Here is a 21,232-nt window from a genome sequence, read left to right as displayed (position 1 = left end):
TATGAACTGCTAGCTCATTCGCCAATTATCGAATAAAAGATAGCAACTAATACTGAAAATTAATGGTGCTGATCCTTCTGGGATGAGCTTTAAAAATTGCTTGTTAATCAGGCGTATTTTTTGTTTTTAAATGAGAGGCCTCATTTAAAAGCTGTATTTACTTTTCAGGAATGTCAGTGGCGTAGCTAAGGTGGGGCAACGGGGACATCCGTCCCAGGGCGCAGCATCCAAGGGACGCCAAATTGATGATACACATTTCAGAGTGAAATGTTTTCCATTCTTGGAACACAGAAAGAGGCGCAAAATCTTTAGGTGTCTCCGGGCGCTTAAAACCTTAGCTACGCCTCTGAGGAATGCTAAAAAGTAATGTAACACTCAGTAGCAGGATATTGTTCAAATAACAATACTAAATGCAGAATTTTTTTAAGATTAGTTTTAACCAACAGATGAAAACATATTAAAAAAGTAACCGAAAGAAAGTATACACTTTAATAAAATGCGCTATTTTGTTCAATACTATCGTATTTTGGATACTTAAAATAAAAATAACTTCCATTATACATTAATATCAAGATCATCGTTAAGTCAGATAAGAATATAGATTCATCATAAAAACTTCTCCTTCTGTACTTATTACGAAAGAATTTTAAACATAATATCAAAAGATGTGCTGGACAAAAGTCTACAAAGAACAATGAATAGATAACATGAAAAAGACAAAAAAGATGTCATTCACCAAAAGCTGAAAATATAGTTTTTGGTCAGTTACAGTAGATAAGAATGTGCCGCCCAACCGGGATAGTGACTTTGACTACCATATTGAAGGGCTCGGATTTGAATCCCGAAGAAGGCATGGATGTTTAAGCGCCATGGGATACTCAAAATATGCGTGAGCCGAAAGTCCCGTCGACAGGTTGATGACAGGGGAAGAGGGGTAGAACCCTCACTTGTATAATGAAGACATTTATCTCCTGAACAAGCGCATGAAAGTGACTATAACTCGTTGAAAAGTTTTTAATAATTAAGCTTCTTAACAATCATAAATCGGCAAGTACCTCTGAAATTAAATAGTTTAAGCATAAACGGCACAGAATTCTTGAGAGAGAATTTTTGGCAGTGTAAGCTGAATGTCAGCTCTGCTTTACTTCTCCGATGGTTGAATTGAATTTATCGGCTTAAGTTCTGGCAAGCCGCTTCTGCTTTGCGAATACGAAGAGCTAAACCCAAGGTTAATAGAGCGTGTTAATTTGCATTTAACGTTCAATTTGACTTAAATGCGTATTCTGAATTATCTGCAAAGAGCAAACTTTGTGTGTCAGTCGTGTTGACATGCTAATATAAAGTTTCTGTCTTAAACTTCACTTTTGAACAGAGAAGAGGAACACGCCAAAGTAAATAAAATCAGGCAAAGCAACAGTTTTGTGTTTGGGGGAGACTTTAGTCAAGATTCAATCAATTTCGAGGGCAAACAGGTACAGGTTCCTCTTGGTCAGAAGCAATGAAATCTGCTTAAGATTTCTTTGCTCCTGATGAAGAGAGCAATTTGGCACTTTAAAATATTGATGAACCGTATAAATTATTCAAATTAAACAAGATAAGGCTAAATATTGTCAAAACGCATGATTAGATAAATGTGGTCTGGTTCTAATCTAATATTATGAACAAATACACAATTAATCCTCGCCAGACGAAGCCCCACCAGCGATTTTATACATTAAAATCGTCTCAAAACTATAAAAGTAATATCGTAAATACTGGATAAGAGAATGGGTGGAAGTGACTTACTGTGACGTTGTTTCAATTTAAAATTATTTTGATTGCCCATTTGGCCCACCGGCGGCCGAGTGGCAAAGTTGCTGAACACTCGTAGTTCATTCCTGGGTTAGAATCCCGGCGAACAGGCTGGCTGCATGGGCGTTTTCGTTATTTTCCCCATGTGTAAAGTGTATACAATCCAGTTTCCCTTAGAAAGTCTTCCATGAAGGCATCCGTTCCCTTCGGCAGATAGCCCTCGAGAGCTTTGCCATAATGAAATAGACCAAACCATTCTAAGACGACCACTCACAGTTCCAGATGATTTTGGTCTTTTATGGAGGTCGTCTTAAATAGGTGATATTCAATTATGCATGCCCATTTATGTTCTCAGAAATAATGGTCGTTTTCACAAGCGGTCATCTTATAGAGGAATTTGCCACCAGAGGACGCATATTTAAAAAAAAAAACTAACTAGAAGATGGCCATTAAGGCAAGTGGTTACCGGTAACCTTTAGGATTAACAGTCACCAGTGCGTGTCAACGTAATGTGTCGTGCAGTAACAATACTGGCGTCGTATGATAAATGCATGATAGCGGAACGTAACCTAATGCAGCATTCCAAAAGTTACAGAAAGACTCGGCAAAAGACGTTTTTTAATTAAAAAGCATTCAGAAATCATAAAATCATAAGTAAAATGCATTAGCTAATTTTTGGGTTTAATTATAAATTGAGTTAACACAGGTACATCTATATATGTATACCAGAAAAGAACAGGACAGAATATAGTCGATATTCAAAAACATTGTTTTGAAGCATACCATAACATAAGATTAAACTCTGCATGTTCGCCTTCCTTCAAGAATTAAACCTTTTGGATATCAGTGCGCTACTTTTTGGATATGACAGTATTTATCTCTGTAAAACCACACTGCTTTTTGGATATAACAGAATTTACTAAAATAAATATGAAGTAGCAGTAAACTGTTGCAACATCTTTCCGTGGGCTCAATGTCTGTGGGCAAGTGTACAGAACTTGTTTGAAATGACGCCCGAATAATATTGGAAGAGTTCCTTTGAAATCACCACTTTGGACACCCGTGTTCTCTTGTCAGGTGCCCGGAGGGGTGACCTGGTTGAGCGAAAGGGATGCTGGTACCTATTACACAACCACTTGCTCAAGGAAAACCCTATCCCAAGGGATCCGATCTGGGAAAACTCCCAAAAAACTCAACTAGAAACGCTTCCTTCTCACGGAAACAGCTTCCTTTAGATTAGGCAGGAAATCCGACCGTCCCGTTACACACTTGTTTCTTCGAACAATTTTTTTCCGTCTTCGATATCAGCGCCAAAGGAGGGAAGGGGAAGGAGAAAAAACTCTACCCCGTCCCAACCCAGATGGGCTTTAAACCCTCTTTTTTTTATCCCTTTCTCACCCTCAAAATCTCATCTTTTTTTAGAACCGGCTTAGGGCCAACGAACTTCGAGGAAAGAACAAAGAACTCATCCAGGAAAAAAAAAAAAAAATTCAATCTTTTTTCATTTGGCTTTTTTTCTATTTTAACCTTCCCCATCGGTTTATTATGAGGGGACGGGAAATATTTTTTTTCTCCAAGATTACCGGTGGTGCAGCCTCTCCAGCTCTGTCCAGAAGACACCTGGCAATAAACGATGGTATGGGGCAAAGACCTCCCAGTCGATGATGTTTGATTCTTTTTTTTCCCCTTCTTCCACTCCCTCCACGAGCTTCTGTTTTTTACACAATAACCACTTCAGTAAGCTTCATCAGAAAAACGTGCTTCTATTTCGACCAATCAAAGACCTCGACGGCTGGCTGTAAAATATGTGCCACTGTGAAGTTACCGACGCGTGCCATTCTGGTAACGGATTATGACACTGTCTAGCGTCAAGCCACCCCCACCCCACGGGGTTAATACTATGCATTGTAGTAAACGTACTAAACGCTACTTAAAGAATTTACGATTTTCCAGGAATAATGACAAAGGATAGAATGTCCGTTACACAGCTAAATTTCCGTTAAATTGAATATAAGCGTACGTTGAATTCAATAGTATCTTTTTTTTCCTTGTGTATCCTGTATACATGACATCATTACAAGTAACATTTAGCATTGTTAGACAGATTTAGTTTGCCCCTATCAACTCCTCCCCCGAACCTAAAATTCAGAATAAACAAAGCATTATTTTGTACACAATATAAAAAAGAAAAGATCTGTAATTTTTATTACAGATTTATTTCAAAACTCAACATGAAAAATATTTTAATTAAGAAAATTTCGGAGTTTTGATTCCACAAATTCTTTTCTTAATATATGAATTACAAACGAAAAACTAGCAAATTATTATTAGTGAAATAAAGTACTATTTGAATAAAATTTAAAACTAACTAAATTCATTATAATGTGCAAGTTACTAAAAATTCCATCACAGCCATTAGATTTTATTTTTAAGTACACGGTTCTAACATTAGAAAGAGATATTAGTGGAGTTAGAAATTTCGCAATCGACTCGTTAAACGACATAAGAAACCTACTTTATTTATGACACGCCCATGGTATAAAATAACGCTTTTGCAATATGTTACAGTAACGTAATTTTAAAGTACCGAAGATAAATAAGAATTTTTATTTATCGTCGATTGGTAACGACGTCTGTTTATGTCAGTTGTTATTTTATCGAGAAACTTATTATTGTCACATTTAGCGGTTAAATTAGCACCTCTTCAAAGTCTTCAAAAAAGCTTGTTTAAAATAACAATTAAAACAGCCATTGCAAATTATTACAGTAAAAATATTATACATAAAATTAAGTGAATTTCGACGTGATATCTTCTAGTAATGCAAAGCTACACATAATCGTCATTACATTTCGTTTCAAAAACAATTAAAATTCATCGAAACCTTGATAATAATTTCATTCATTTTCTGTCTAGTTATTTCCTGTTCTCATTCATTCCCATTAACAATAATTCCATAACCTTAACTGTGTGGGAGGGGGCTTAAAAATTTATTTCTGAAAAATTCTATAAGATTTTAATATTAATTAAAATTCTCTGCATAGCGATGCAACTTTACAAAGTAAATTTTGCACTAAATAGTTTCCTCAATCTTGCTTCCCTTCATTGAGAATTCAGTTTCGTACTTCCTACAAATTTCGTCGTCGTATTATTGAACTCTGGATAGTGGTTACTGCCACCTAGCGGCGAAATGATCAAACATCTACGAGTATTCAAATTTGCTTTACATTTCAGTTCTTTTTATACCTCAAAGGAAGTAATAACATACAAAATCTTGTCCTAACAATATAAAATCTGTAAACACGATTATGCTTCGGATGCTGAATTAAAGAATCTAAAATTTGTAATTTATCTTCCTCGTGCCATTGCGGTTAGTGGATTATGAGATTGTTGCTACATGGCAAAGAATAAAGACTTTAATTTATCTTTCACACAGAATCAATAAATTATTAATTAGTAAATTGGGCGATTTAAAAAGCAATGAACGCTCTTTGTAATAATTTATATATTTTCTAATAATATACTCCAGTATACTTTTTAATAATTCATTAATTTTTTTAATACTAATCTAATTGATACAATTTAATATTCGTTTAATTTATAATAAATTCAGCTCCTAACTTTTATGAAAGTTTACAGTTTTGTTATAATTAATAAACGATATCCTAATGCCAACAACTGATATAGAATAATTTATTTTTGAAATTTTTATGTTTTAGATTTTTTAATTTTTTTAAAAAGTTAATATTAAACGCATCTTTAAAATATACTCTGTAACTTGTGCAATGTAATACTTTTGAGTAAGTAGTAAAAAGTAATAAAGTTAGTAATAATTTTTCGAGCACAATATACTACTTTCGAGACACATGCAGCCAAAGAAAAAACAAACAAATTTAGAAAATAGGTTTCTAGAGTCCAGTGATGGAACTTACGAAGTTAAAGTCAAAAAAAGATATTCAGGCCAAGCCAATTTTTTGTCATACAGTCAGGTTATTTTAAAATTATACAAAATTCTATCTTAAGGTAACAATAATTTTAGGTAAATGTTCCGTATATTTCAAAAGAATCCAGCAGAAGTTCAATGGAACTAATTGAACGTGATTTATAAAATTTCTCCGTATAAAGTTTGCTTAAATGTGCTAAATTTTTAACGAAATCATTTAAATGAAGAAAATATTTATTTAATGAATGTGATTCATAGTTATTTTAAATATGTGATTCATAACTATCCCCTGTTATTTTTGCCTGATATTTATTCCATAAATTCGTGATTTATAGCGATTTAATTATGTGATCATAACTATAAGCTGCTGTTTTTACCTAATACTTATCTGGTAAAAAAATTAATATATTATAAATCTTATTCCTAATTATTTGAATTAAGAAACTCATTACTATTTTTTAATTTTTTTATCCAATATTTATTGGATAAAGATGTGAGTGATATTTATATAAATGATACTGTTAACAATTACACTCTGTTATTTATTCAATATATATATGATTCTTAACTATCAATTTATGTGAATAATATCTGTTTCACGCTATATTTATCAGATGTTTATTCTGTGCACAGGCAATTCATAATAAAATAAATTATGTGATTAGTAATTATTCCCTATTATTTTTACGAAATATTTTTCGGTAAATATGAGATTCATAAATTTTTAAATTATATCTAATACTTATCCGGGAAGCATGTGATTCACAAATATTTAAATTTTATTCGATATATATGTGATTCATAACTTGTAAATTATATTTAATACTTATCTCGGAAATATGCGATTCACAATTACTTAAATTACGTGTAACACTTATTCAATAAATATGTGGTTCATAACTATTTGAACTACACGATTAGTAACTATTTCCTGCTGTTTTTACTTCCTGCAGCATAGAAAATTTCATGTAAGATATTATTCACAGCTTTTAAATACATCCATTTTTTCAAAAGATATCACAGTTAGAAAATTTATTCCGTTATTTTACTTTATAACTATTATTATTATTTTAGCCTAGAACAGTTATTAGTCTTGAAACGGCATTTTCCGTCGGTTCACTATAAACGGCATGTCACTTTTTAAATTGTTGCCACCAAATATTATTGCCCTATATTATATTTAAAGAAGCTAAATTATGAAGAATCTGCATGAATGTATGTATGTTTCTCGCATAGTGGAAAAACGACAGTACTTAGAGCCATCAAATTCTGAAATCCTCCACCCGAATATGGGTAAATGGAAGCCCGAATTTTGAATTTCAAATTTGTTTTATTATGTATTTCAAATTTTTTAAAACTTTAACGAATTTTTGATTAACATACTCAACGATTTCAAAGCGAGCAATGGCAACATTATACGAAAAAAAAAAAAAAAAAAAAAAAAAAAAAAAAAAAAGATCTCCAGCGCGACAGAATGTATATCGGAAATTCTAAAGATATGCTGTTTTTAAATATGTTGTGATATTGCTTCTGAATTGCATTTTATGAAGAACATGATATTTAATACACAAAGGTAACACAGAAAACGTTAAAAAAAGGCTCCTTCGGGTGTAATATATGTATATTGTATTTGAGGTACCTATCCCTTTTTTTTTTTTTTTCTCACAAATTTATCAAATATTTAGATAAAGTGCAATGAGTTAAACTCTTAGTCTCTTCATTCTCGCTGATTTTTTCCATCTGGTGTCAGTACCTTAGTCCAGAATTCATACGAATAAACCAGCTTATAAAAGCGGAAGAATCCAGTTACCGATATTCTCGATATTCTGCAGTTTGCATTATTTATTGCTTTGATTTAATTTAACATTTACCTTTAGTACGTAAGTGAATTTACGTTTGATTTAATTTAAGAACATTCTGTATGAGAAATTTACAAAAAGAAGATTTTTCTCTCCAGAAATGCAAATAAAACATTATTTTGTCAAATTATAATCAAGAAGAAAACGTTGTTAACTCTAATGGCAAACAAATGCGTTGAATATCAAAATGAAGATGTTCAACATAAAACTTATAAATAAGCATGAAACTTCTGACTGTAGCTTCGTTGGAGCTTCAATCCAACATTATGAAGATATTATTACTACTACTAACACTTATCGTAGAAATTACAGTGCTGTACGGAAGAAGGCATGCTTTATCAAAAGAATAACAATGAGTTTCTGAACAGGTTTGAACCATTTCTGCAATCGAAACCGAGTACAAACTATACGTTACCACAAGATTCACTACAGTGAAAAATTTCGAAAATTTCTAAAAAGTCCAAATTCAGGGAAGTTAGTGTTAGCAATAAGTTAAGTTTTCGAAAACTGAAAGTTATAATTTTTAACCCGACAATGAAACGCTATGGTGGGCTTTTTTTTCCCTACTTTTTTCTATGTAACCAGTGATTAACAGTCGCTTAATTTTAAAGATCCTTCGATTTTCTGTAAATTCAAAGCCGCATTTACAAGGAATTTTTAAACGACCTTTGAAGGAGCCTATTTTGCTTCTTTTTAAAAAAATAAGAGATTATCATACCTCTGACATTTTTAAAATATTAAAAAAAAAAAAAAAAAAAAAAAACTATGCACCCACTTTTTAATTATAAAAGGCAAATTTTATTTACTGTGTACACATAAAACTGCTTGTAATTGAGGTTCTGTGCGCATATGACCAAAGCAGAAGATTTTAAACTTTTCTGTTTTGTCGAACAGAGCAAAATGAAAAAATCAGGATAGTACTTTTTTTTGGGGGGGGAGGGGATAAAAATTATAACATTAATCGAACGCCGAAATTACTGTTTTCACTAATTCGCTTTTTAATTTGAAGAAGCTTTCAAAAATTACCTCCACGACGTAAATGACGTAGAGTTTACTCTGTTCCTCAATTCTATTCCTTTTTCTTCCTATTAAGGACTCCAGCTCCTGCTCGTACGTGTTAGCACTAAATATGTCGCTTGCATAAAGCTGGACTGAATTTCAGCGAAATTTCTGTTAGTTTCAACAAAATTGCTTCACAAATAAACACACGCTTATTTGTGCTAAACAGCCCATTCAGGGTTTTTTTTTCCCCCCTTTCTTTCATATTTTAACTTTACTGCTTAGTGTTTTTACTTATTTGTTTTCTTAGATATTAATATGAGAGTAAGGAATACAGGTACTTTTCTGTTAACGGAACGCCAGTTGCCAAATAACGCCAATGTGTCAAATGTAACGGAACGCTAAAGTGGCAAATGTGGTAGCCTGATTATATCTCCTCTTGAATCTTTGCGAATAAGCGGACCAGTCCAGGAACACCAGTCAGTAGTCAGTCCAGGAATTTTCTCTTCTAGATTTTCAGCTGCTAACACTTTCATCACTAAGAACGAGATACTTCGTCTTCCAAGAATATTCGCTAAGCGCTAGCCACGAGATAACTCGTCCTATGCATAAAGTTTTCCTGTGTTACAGTAGCATATTCCGCAGCTTATTTATATGCTTTCTAGTGCATCCCAGGTCATATTACTTTGTTTTCGCAGGGATTCTGCGGCATGCCACCAACAACATAATTTTAGAGCTTTGGAGACATTTTCGTAATTGTGCAGTTTGCTTTGAACTGCAAAGTGCAAAAACTTGCAAGTGTTACTGCTACACGAAACTGCACCAGTGGTTGTTAAACCATAGATCCCACGTAAGTAGTGGCCTTGACAGTCATCGGTGATATTCGTTTTATTGTATTTCATAATGTATCTCAGTTTACTGCATTGTTCACACCGGTGATAAAAAAAATTAGTCCGTAGGTCACTACTGTAAGCCATACTGTAAATTTAGATTGCTTATTAAATAAAATGAAACAGAAGGCCACTAGTGACTGTGCCAGTCAACTCGTAGGTCACCAGCGAGCAATTACTTTTTGATGGATGCTTATGTTCTTCGGTTCAGTTTTACTTAAAAATTTCTGTTTTGATTTAACTATGCTACCTACACCAGTGACTTATTAGTTGACTCCAGTGACTGTCGGACTGTAAATCACCGGTGAATGGCCGTGACAGCCACCGGAAGCCTTTTATTTAATTCTATTCGGTCACCTATCTAAATTTAATGTGTCATTCTCATGCTGGTGACCGTGAACCCATACGCTACCGGTAACCAAAGACCTTGACGGTCGCTTTCGGTTTGACTTTATTTTCATAAACTATTCCATCATATAAATTAAAATATTTTAATTCAACTGGCAACTTTTATGAATAGACGGGTGGCATTATTTCCCTTAATAAAATATGTTTTTAATGTCATGTGTTATGTAAACGGTACATAATCTTGATTTTTTCAGTCTGCTGTCAGACGTTAACGGTGACAAATGTCTTCATTCAGTGTGTAGAGACATTAGGATTTTTTTTGGGGGGAGGGGGGAGCAGGCAAGATGAAAAATAAGCAACGCCTTCGCCGGAAATCGAACCACGGACCTCTAGAATACTGGCCCAGCGTGCAGAACTACTACACCACGAAGGCACGCTAGGAAGGCGAGAGAAATACCTTATATACTCCCCCTTTTAAAGGGCTACTGGGGTTTTTAAGGGACCCAATCGCCAAATCCGGTATATCGCTCAAGAAGAAGATAAATTGTAGATATTTACGACGTGTTCAAAGGCGGATACTTCTGCGGGTCATATGTGGATATCGTACCGTAAGCTATGAGTCTGTTTAATGCAATCTCTGGCTTTCCTCCAATTGACATTGCCATTCTTCATTCTATTGCTTATAAGGAAAATATTTCTGCTTCTACTGTCTCTCAGTATGATTGTATTTTACCTCTATCTGATCTCCCTCATACTTCAGAAAGAAATGCTGTTTATTTTATTCAGTTTAGCAATAAAATCGTAGATGATTCGCCTGTAACTTGCTATACTGATGGCAGCAAAATTGATGGCAAGGTTGGTCTCGCATTTGTTGTCTTCAAAAATGGTCTTGAATTTGAGCACTTTCAATTTAGAATCAGAGATGAATGTACCGTTTTCATAGCTGAACTTTTGTGCTTAAACTTCGCCGTCGAATGGGTCTTTAAACAAAACAGTGCTGTTTCAGACTATCTCATTTGTACTGATTCCCTTTCATCCTTGGAGATCTTAAAATGTATTTCTTCTTCTAATAATATCATTATCGAGATTCAAAAAGAACTAAAAAATTTAAAGGATAAAAATATTTCGGTTTCATTTTCATTTGTTCGAGGTCATACAGGTGTTGTTGGGAACGAACGAGCCGATTTCCTTGCTAAGACTGCGACTAAGCGGGAAATTGACACTTTTGTCAATATCCCTAATTCCTTTTATAAGAAGGTCATGTATGAAAGCATTGTGGAGTCATGGAATCACGAATTCATTAATTCAAATAAAGGGAGTCTAACTAGGAGATTTTTCCCTTCTGTTAAAATGAGATTGTCATGTCATCATTTCTTCACAAATTACAAATTAAACCAGTTTCTTACTGGACATGGGAATTTTAAAAGTTATTTGAACAGATTTAAGTTGAGTCCTGAGTCTGTATGTGACTGTGGCCTCGGTTGCGAGGAGAATGTTGAACATGTGCTTCTTCTATGTCCTAAATATGAGAGCGAAAGAAAAGTCTTGAAACTGGGACTGAAAAATTTTAATATTAACTGGCCTCCAGAGTTTTACCAATTTATTTCCGAGAGAAGTGCTTTTGACACTTTTTGTCAATTCATTGTAAAACTTTGTAATAATCCTTAATTTTATTTCAGTTTTCTCTTCTGTTTATTTTGTATTGTGTTTCATACTTATTTCTGTAAGCCCCATGTGATACTATGTGGTACATGGGGAATTTGTTGTGTTTCTTTTAATAAAAAGTCGCCAAATCCTGGGTGAGGAGAATCATCATCCAACACTCTTTTAGCTCGGATGCCACTGTAGAGACATTAGGGTTTCTTTTTTTTTTTTTTTTTTTTTTTTTTAGAAGACCGGAAAGATGGAAAAACTAGCAACGCCTTCGTCGGGAATCGAACCACGGACCTCTAGAATACCAGCCCAGCGTGCAGAACTACTACACCACGAAGGCTCGCTAGGAAGGCGGGAGAAATACCTTATAAGTGGGTCGACTGCTTTGTATAATTTTAGTGATTTACAAGATACTATTTTTTAGACGAAATGAAATGCATCATTGTCACATCTCTATGCACAAAAACATTTTTTAACATTACTTTTGTTTACACAATGTATGCATTTTCAGCCTAATACTAAAGTAAATAAAGCAGACTTCCAAAATATTGGTGGCAAAGTATATAACTGAGCATTAGTTGGTAACTGGCAATTATGACGCCTCCTGGCGGCATTTTCAAAGCACAAAGATGATGTTTCCAAAGTAAGGAGGGAGGTGAGTTTGTCATGATAGCTCCTATTGTAAGAAAATACTGCCCAACAATGGAGTGATTTAAGAACGACGAAGATTATGACTTCTAAATCATGACGCGTTGCAGTATCCTGAAAATTACACGATACAAATGAAAATGATTTATTCCCCCCTACCCTCCGCAGTCGACTAGGGGGTAGGGGATAAAGTGCGCGGTCTCAAAACAGCTGCAAGGCACAATACACGCGTTCTTTTTAGGCTACGCTTTTTAACTACCCTCACCCTCAAAAAGAGAGAGGAAAAAAAAAAAAAAAAAAACTCTCGTTTCTCGTCATTAGCCTTATTTTTACTTTCCCTCCCTACAAACTCCTACATAGAGAAAGACCTTTTTTTTTAAGGGAGATTTCGCAAATGTTACGAATGTTTGTTGCCATTCTGCAGCTGCTAAATTATTTTATTACTACTATTAGTGGGAGAAAGAGGACGCATATTGTTATATTTATAGTTCCAACATCAGTAATAATGCATTTTAATGTGTGAATCACGGATCAAGATGGAATTTGCACAGGATACCCCACCAAAGTATTTAATTTTGAATAAGTGCAGCATGAAAATTTCAGATTCAGATTACACTTTGAAAGAAAAAGATTTTTAAAATTAAAATATTAAAACAATATGTGCAAAATTATACAAATATTTTGCTTCATTTCTTAAGCAAAAATAATATCTGCAGTTCCCAATTCGATAAATAAATCGTTTTGCTGAATATCACCAAATTTCTCCCCTGTACTTCTTTTATGATATATAAGAAAAATAGAAAAATTAAAAATAAAGTACTCTACAGTTTGAGCAGAATTAAAAGCAAAGAAACAAATCGGAAAATATATAGAGAGAGAGGTTTGCAGTCAGAAAGTTCCTGTTAGCACGAGCAAAACGGAGGTGTAAAATTCATTCTTTCAATTTATTCCCTTTTAATCGGGATTAAAGAACTGCATGAATTATATCTAAAGCAAAATCAGCGAAACGTATTTACAAACTGATGATTATTTCTTCCATATTTCATGTCTGAGAAAAGTTAAGGAAAAATTAAGCTTTACATTGTCATACAATGGATTACTGTCCAATTTTAGAATTTTGCTGCTGAATTTTTTCTGATATATTCGTCACTAATTTAGAAGAATTATCATCTAATTTTACTAAACATGCGAACAAAATAAAAAAAAGAAAAAAAGAAAAAAAAGAAAGAAAGATAACGTATATATCGAGTAGGTAACAGGTCTTCTATTATAGGAGATCAGAAACTTATATTCTTCACGACATTTAAGACATGAAGAAATATTTGTTGTAAAATACTGTTAACAAGTCTGGATGTAATGATTAACTTGACGCTGCATTAAGCAACGCTGTTTTATTATATGGAAAGATAAATGAAATATCTTACTCATCGTGATTCACAGCACCGTATGTTTAGATTTTTCGTGAAATTATAGGAATTAAAAAAAAAAAAAAAAAAAAAGTTTTATCTAATGCTTTGTATAGCTTTTATAAAATACGGACTTTGCAATTGTTATCATCCCATTTTTCCCTTCTCTGATTTATAAAAATTCCAATATCTTATATAAATTTCTTTGATCGGTATTAAAAAACTTAAAGTTGTGATTCTCATCCTAATACACTCCTTTCACCATTGCTAGACTATCATCCCCCTCCTTTCGAAAGCTCGAAAAATACATATATAATTTTTTTTATTTAGATTATTTTAACGTGTTTTATAAACTAAACAACAAAAAGTATAGAATATGTTGATAGATACCAATATTCGAGTAAAAGTAGTTTTTTATATTCATAGAACCTAAAACTAAATACTTAAGAATTAACTAAAAGGCTGGTGTTTCCCTGGAATTTCCCTGGAATTATGAAATTTTCCCTGTAGGGGGAATTCTACTCTGAGAAGTTGCCGTAGACCCTATTTGAGATTTAATTTGTAGGGAATTTACAACATTTTTCTTTAATGAACTTCAATTTGTATACTGTTTCGTAAACAGAACTTCGGGTTGAAAAATATAAAGCTTATATCCGGGGGGGGGGAGGAAATAAGAAATTCAAAAATTTCTCGATAGCAATCGAAATCAACAACGCTTATTTAATTTATAATCGCTGTCGATCCAGTTGATCATATTTTTAATCTTTAATTACTCTAAAATTATTATAAGAATCTTTTATGGTTATGGCATCTTAGAACATTCACCCTATAGCAAGATTTCTCCAATTATAGCACATGTACCATTAGTGGTAAATTACACTATTTTGGGTGGTGCAACATTCACACAAAAGATTTAAATGGATGTAAAATGGCGAACTTTTTGGTATATGATGATATATATATTTTATTTTTCTTTATTACAAAACTGAAAAAATTTGAAGACTGCTGCCTTATAGTATAACCATGAAAAGTGGCACGATGAACTCCTCTGGTGGGCACCACGAGTATTAAAATCGCTGAATATTGGTAGTTCGGTCCGAGGTTCGAATACTCGCGAACAGGCTGGCAGCATGGTCGTTTTCGTCATGCATACGAGAGAGTTTCCCTTAGAAACTCAACGAAAGCAGCTCCTCTCTCAGGCAGATATCTTTTGTTTGTTTTCCCATAATTAAATAAACCAAAAACCAAACCGAGGCATTGTACCAAAATAGAAGGTTTAAGGCTTATGGCGTAAAACACGAAAGTTTCCGACGTTATGCGTGTTATGGAATGCAAAGCTTGTGCTAAAGGAATGTTTATGTTTCATAACAATAGAGTTTTCTTATTTATTAACCTTTCGGAGGAATGTTATTATTTTCACTTCTAATTTTTATCCGCTACGTATAATGTGATCAGATGTTGTTATAAGTCGACGAGACCTAAGATCTTTCACTTGTCCTCCATATTATACGACAGCGTTGCTTTTCAGCGTAATAAAATGAATCATTTGAAAAGTAATTCTATCTGAAATATTTTGAAATATTTTGAAATTATATTACACCAGTAGTGTTTCAAGTAATATATCTATTTCTAAACCGATTGCAAAATGTCTAATTATAACTCTCGTGTATTTCAAAATGATAAAACTAATTAACAATTATGAAATGTTATGCTAATGTACAGTTGTCTTTCTTTAAATTTTTAATATTATTCAAACAACAAACCCCTTCTTCCCCTCAATGGATTCCATTCTAATGTTTTGATATTTTTTTAAACATTTTACATTTAGAAAAAGAAATACTGAAAAAAAAAAAAAATGATGCATCGTTCAAAATAATAATAAAATTTTTTAGTTGAATTTTAATTTTGTTTAACAGCCTAGATTTAAGCTTAAAAACTGGCAATAGCAATCGGCTAAGTTAGCCTGTAATCTAAACTTTTCAGTTCTAAATTAAAGAAGGCATTGTTTTTATTGTTACTCGCAAATGTAAGCCAGCGGGGAAAAAAAAAAAAAAAAAAAAAAAAAAACCAGAGAGAGAGAGAACGGTGGTTTAGATCATTAATGAAAGAAGTGATCACTAAGAAGGCGGTCGCCGAACTTACTAATAGGTGGTGAGTGCCGCCGGGGTGCCTCCGGCTTGGCATGGTCAGTGGCGTCTCCTCCTCGCATACTGGGTCCCGTCACGCCCCCACTTCTCCATTCGAAGGTCACCTGTGAAAGAAAGGAGAGATTAGACACATTCACAAAAGAAAGAAGTGATACCACTTGTTTTCTTACATTTTTTCCTCTTCTACTGCGCCGCTTTTCCAAGGCCTTCTACTTCGAAGTCTATATTTGCCACGAGAGGCTGTGGTTCGGTTATTGCACAAGGCATTCAAGAAATAAAATCCCATTAAAATTTTTAAGTTTTCTAGTTTGTGTTCGCTGTTTTCTACATTCAAAATAAAACCTGGTGGTTATGATGGAATTTCGCAGTAGCATATACGGTGCAACTTTTTTGGCATTTTTTTAGCCAAAAATGGCGGTACCTCGAATGGGTTATTTAGGCTGGAAACAAGAATTTGTGTCGTCCACTATAAGGGGCTGTATAACTTTTCAGTTTGCTGCTACCAAATATTATCACCCTGTATTACTTTCAAAGAAAAAGAAATTAAATAATAATGAAGATTCTGCATGTATGCATTGTTACGAATTTTTGTATATATGTGAATAATTTTAGTGAAGTTATGTTTAAAATTGTAGTATCTTTTGTATAATGTAACATGAAAATCTGAAAAGTCGAAACTCTGCTGGAAAAGTGAGATTACAGTGGCAAGTCTTTTCAACACTGAAAACTGCCGAGAAAAAACTCGGTAAATTGTCGAGATATCGCCAAGCTGGCAACAGTTTTGCGACGTATTTTTTGTCCCCAAGTTTGGCGAGAAATCGCCATTTTGGTCCAATTCCTATACAACTAATTAATACTGTAATTGACGGTCCGGTTCCTGTATAACTAATTGATACCGGAATTTATTCTTTTATACAACTGTGACCGCATCAGCCCTTATATGTAACTTTATCGTACATGCCAACCAGCAATTTCGAGAAATGGAAGCTACTAGAGATTTCTAGGCGGCCGGGGAAAAACTATACAAAACCGGCTCAATTGCTAGTTCAGAGTTGAATACGGAGTACTGAGGTCTCCGTGAGAACTTCGTCTTTCAGATACGCTTTGCATTGCATTTTGTTTAACGTTCTTAGTAGTTTGAAGTGCAACTACTCATTGTGCCCTGTGAAATTGAGATGAGCTGTATGAGTACTTTTCCGGAAAGTTCCAGAACTGTAAAATGTTTCTTTTCGTAAAATAAATTTATCAAGCTATCATCGATTCTGTGTGCATTAAATCCATTCTAAACCGTATGTATGTAAGTATTTTCCTCGCACTGTGAGAAAACGATGGTACCTAGAGCCATCAAATTTCGAATAATGTAGTCTTCTACCCAAACATGTGCACCTGGAAGCCCGAATTTCGAATTTTATATTCCATATTTTGTAAAACTTCCATGAATTTCTGATTAACAGACTCAACGATTTGAAAGCCACCAGGGGCGACACTGTACGGAATAAAACATTTTTATCTCCAGCGCGAGACTGCCTATCGGAAATTTTACAAATATGCTGTTTTTAAATATTTCGTGATTCTGCCGTTGAACTGAATTTGATATCGTAAGTGCGAAGACCATGATATTTAATAAACATAATAATATTTATTATTTACTTATTAATATTTATTATTAAAAATAATAAATATTAAAAAAATGTTTCCAAGCCATCTTACTAAGAAAAGTGAACACTGATATCAAGAATTGAGAAAAGACTGAAAAAAATAGAAAAATGGATGCCAACACGTAACATTGCATCGGAAATTCTAATCACATGCTGTTATGGTACTTTTAAAATTTTTGTAATTTTTCTGTTGATTTGTATATGACGTAAGTGACGTAATATTGCTTAATAATATAGCTAAAAAGGAAAAAAGAAATGGGTTAGCAGGAGGAAGTGTAACTACGGACTGGTCGATTGCGATTTCAGTGAAAGCGTAAAAAACCTTAACTAATCCTTTTGGGCAATCGTTAAAATCTGAACACTTTCAGAATTTTTTTTAAAGTTTAAATCAGATGATTGTGTACGTTTTGAATATTCTTTAATTTTTCTGCTTACACCCTTTCCCATTCAAAGAAAAATGCAAAAATGAATGCCGAATATTTCAATATTGGAATTTTCTTTTCACTGAACTGTAATTTTAATTAATAATAATTACCTAGTTTTGTGAAGAGAGATAGAGTCTAATTTATGAAGTTTAATTTATATCAAAATGATGAATAAGAGTGTGAATAATTTACTTCAGATTTTAGTGTTACTGGGAGCATGCTAATAGATAATTGTTTCAGTGGGGTTGCTCAGTAATTGTTCAGTTTCTTCATCCATTAAAACAATTTGCCACTAATATCCTTTGCAGCATTTCTACAAATTTTGAAAGCTTAATGCTCGCGACTTTTGGATCATTTGGTATAAGAATAATCAGATTAAATATCTTAAAATTTTTCACTGGCAATTTTGGTTTAACATCGTCACTGATAATAGCAGCATGACTAGGAATGTTACGACAGCTTAATGTATCTGACTATATTCGACAACCAAATTTTGAAAAATAGTACAGAAAAATCTATTATTGGTGTTAATTGGCAGAATTCTACTTAAAATGATAAAAATAGGAGATAAACATGTTATTATAGTGTAATTTTTACTTTTGCCTTGCATTTTTGGGTTAAAAATATGTTAAAATTTCAGGATATTAGATATATTTCCGCAAACATATTTATCAGTATTTTACTTTTATTTTTTCACTTACATTTATTAATGCATAAGGAATTAAAAAGATTTAAATCCAAGCAACAAAATAAAATTTCTTCTAAATATACCTGTTGAGTATATGTACTAGCTATTTTTCGAGAAGCTTCTCTCATTTCATTTACAAAATTATCTATGGAAATTTAAAATATGTACATAAATCTAAGCTTTTAGTCCACTTAATTCACAATATTATACAGAATATTTGTGAGTAGTTAAATAAATTTACTATAGTAATATTAAAGTTTTTTAGTTGCAGAAAAGTTTTTAAAAATCTAGTTTTTCAAAAAAAAAAAAAAAAAAATAGGTTTAATTATATTGTAAATACAAACAAAATAAAAGAAACTGTTTCTGAATGTGAAATCGAATTTGCAATGTTTTTGAATAGTTAATAATAAACAGAACGTTTTAAAATTCTTTTTAAGGATCACAAAAAGTGTTCAAATGAAAAATTCTTAGCTTAAAGGTATTTAGAATAGTCTGTGTTCAGCATCAAATTCTGGTCTTTCGATAGTAACTTCCACTTCATGATGTAGAAAAAGAATAGCCATAACAGCTTCTAATAACCAATGAGACAAAATAAAAGTACTTTTGAGATGCTGAAAGTACAGGTTTGAAAAGAAAATAATAAGAAATTTTTAAAAAATTTCATAAAAATTGATGATTAGAACGTAATCAGATACCTAGATAAAATTTACTTTTATCATATTTAACTAAAAGAGTGCAGCTTAAAAAGACTTTTATGTCTATTTTATTAAATTACATAATTATATCCAGTTTTTTTAAATTTTCATCTCAAAAGATGCGATGTAAAGAAATGTCACCTTTCGGAGAGAAGCTTATATCTTATTTTTTAATTTGTTAGTTTATTTTTTTATTTTTGAATATTAACTTAAATTACTTAACACAAGTGAATCCCAGACTATTGGGATTAAAATTAAAACGAGATCCAAACACCAAATAATTAAAATTATATCGACAAATCGAATACCTCTTTTTAAAATCTTAAAAGAAAAGAATTCTAACTCAAAAGTAAGAACAATATTTAAGTAATCCTCTACGGAGTTTATACACTAATCGCACTATTTATTTTACATGTTTCAAAATTTTTTTTATTAACATAGTTACCTGAGTTAAACATAGATATATTTTGTGCAAACAAATCTTAAAATTTGATTCATTATCATTCGTTATGTTTAAACAGCCATTTTTAGTTTTCGAAGGAAATTAAATTTATTTTTATAGTTCAGGAGCAGAAATGTCTTCAAAATGAAGAATCACAGAAATTCGGTTTCTATTTATTTATATTTGGATTCAAATAGAAATGGATTTTGTTTTTTTTCCTCCGATGCTGAAAGCAGACGATATGTGTACAGCGGTCTCCTCTCTTTCCCCTTCCCCATCAGAATCATGGATCGAATGCTCTGCAGGGAAGCAAACATCACAGGATAAGTTTTCTGCAAACATTCAGATATTTCTTCTTTTGAAACGGTGGACGAATTTCGGTCAACACAACAATTCTTTTTACTGGGGTCTTTAGAGAATGTGGAATTCTCAGTGAGAAGAGATTTAAGATGAATGGAAAATTTTATCTTTTGTATTTATTTAACAACAGGTGCTCTCGGTTGTAAAGGACTTTTGTTCATATTATTTCCAAGTTTCGCAGTTATTAGGATTTATAGCGTATGGTTTTAGGTACTTTTAAAACAGTCCTTCCTTTAACTTAAAAGATCTGATGTGGACGCCACATGACTTCCTTGTATGGCCTATTAAACTATACACATTTTCTGTTGCATTTCATCTAAACTTATTTCCTCGAATTTCATTACAGATATATTTCTCATTCAATTAATTCAGTTCTCAATTCGTGGCATAACAAAATTATATAAAAACTCAAAACATCTTCATTAAAAATTGAAAAATACAGAAAAACATAAAACACCAAATACAGTTAAAACAGTTAAAAGAAAATAAATAAAATAAAATTAGCGTTTCTACGCAAAAACAAGCGATTCGGCCAACCGGCAAGAAGGCAGATTTTTTGGTGCACAAAACTGAAAGTTTATTTTTCGTCCCACTTGGCAAACAGACACTGAAGTTGGTGCAGAGATTGAATTAATTCACTATTTTACTGAACTTCAAATGTATACAAATGGCGGTTCGCTAGGCGTAATTCGCCACCTTAAAAATTGTTGATACTTCTACAACTATTGCATGCAGATTAACTAAAGGCATAAAACCTTAACCGGAACGTATAAAACTACATAGTTCAATGATTTTTAAAGCAAAAATTTACCAACATATAAGAATAAAAAAAAAAAAAAAAAAGTAAGGTCACTGAGCCAGGTAACATGATTTTTCGGTTTTATATGAATTTAAATGTCTTAAATGAAAATTTAATTGATCATTGATCCTTTTTTCGGTTTTTGATCTCAAATAAACCAGGAGAACGAAACACGTTTTCGAAACATATTAATCTACTTTAATTCAATTTCCCCTGATGAGTTCTGAATTGGAGTTTCAGTAAAAGAAGATTATTTTTTTTTTATCTTGTATATTTTTTTCCCTTCTGCATTTTTATTTTCGAGTTTGTTATTTCGAGTTTATGAATTCTTATTTTAATTTTAATTTGCTTAGATATTGTGTTAAACCTCGGGGCAATTATTAATATTGTTGCGAAATTGCCTTGCTTTGACTCCAATTTACTTTTAACTTAAGATGCTTTAAGTTTTTTATATATATATATACGATGGGTGAGGCCGATAGC

General features: G+C 32.6%; 1 protein-coding gene across 1 annotated transcript in view; it reads right to left on the bottom strand.

Annotated features, from left to right (window-relative positions):
* Nucleotides 1-21,232, bottom strand: part of LOC118183117 (uncharacterized) — a 270,277-nt gene that overhangs the window by 118,372 nt on the left and 130,673 nt on the right. The window contains exon 2 of the mRNA XM_085811874.1: nt 15,678-15,786. The gene's annotated coding sequence lies outside the window, so the exon portion shown is untranslated. The remainder of the gene's footprint in view (nt 1-15,677; nt 15,787-21,232) is intronic.

The sequence above is a fragment of the Stegodyphus dumicola genome, chromosome 2 (assembly GCF_044657685.1).
Source record: "Stegodyphus dumicola isolate Sdum_Otavi_A_Nest chromosome 2, ASM4465768v1".
NCBI lineage: Eukaryota > Metazoa > Arthropoda > Arachnida > Araneae > Eresidae > Stegodyphus > Stegodyphus dumicola.
The sequence above is the reverse complement of the archived record's forward strand: the minus strand, read 5'-3'. Positions and strand labels throughout refer to the sequence as shown.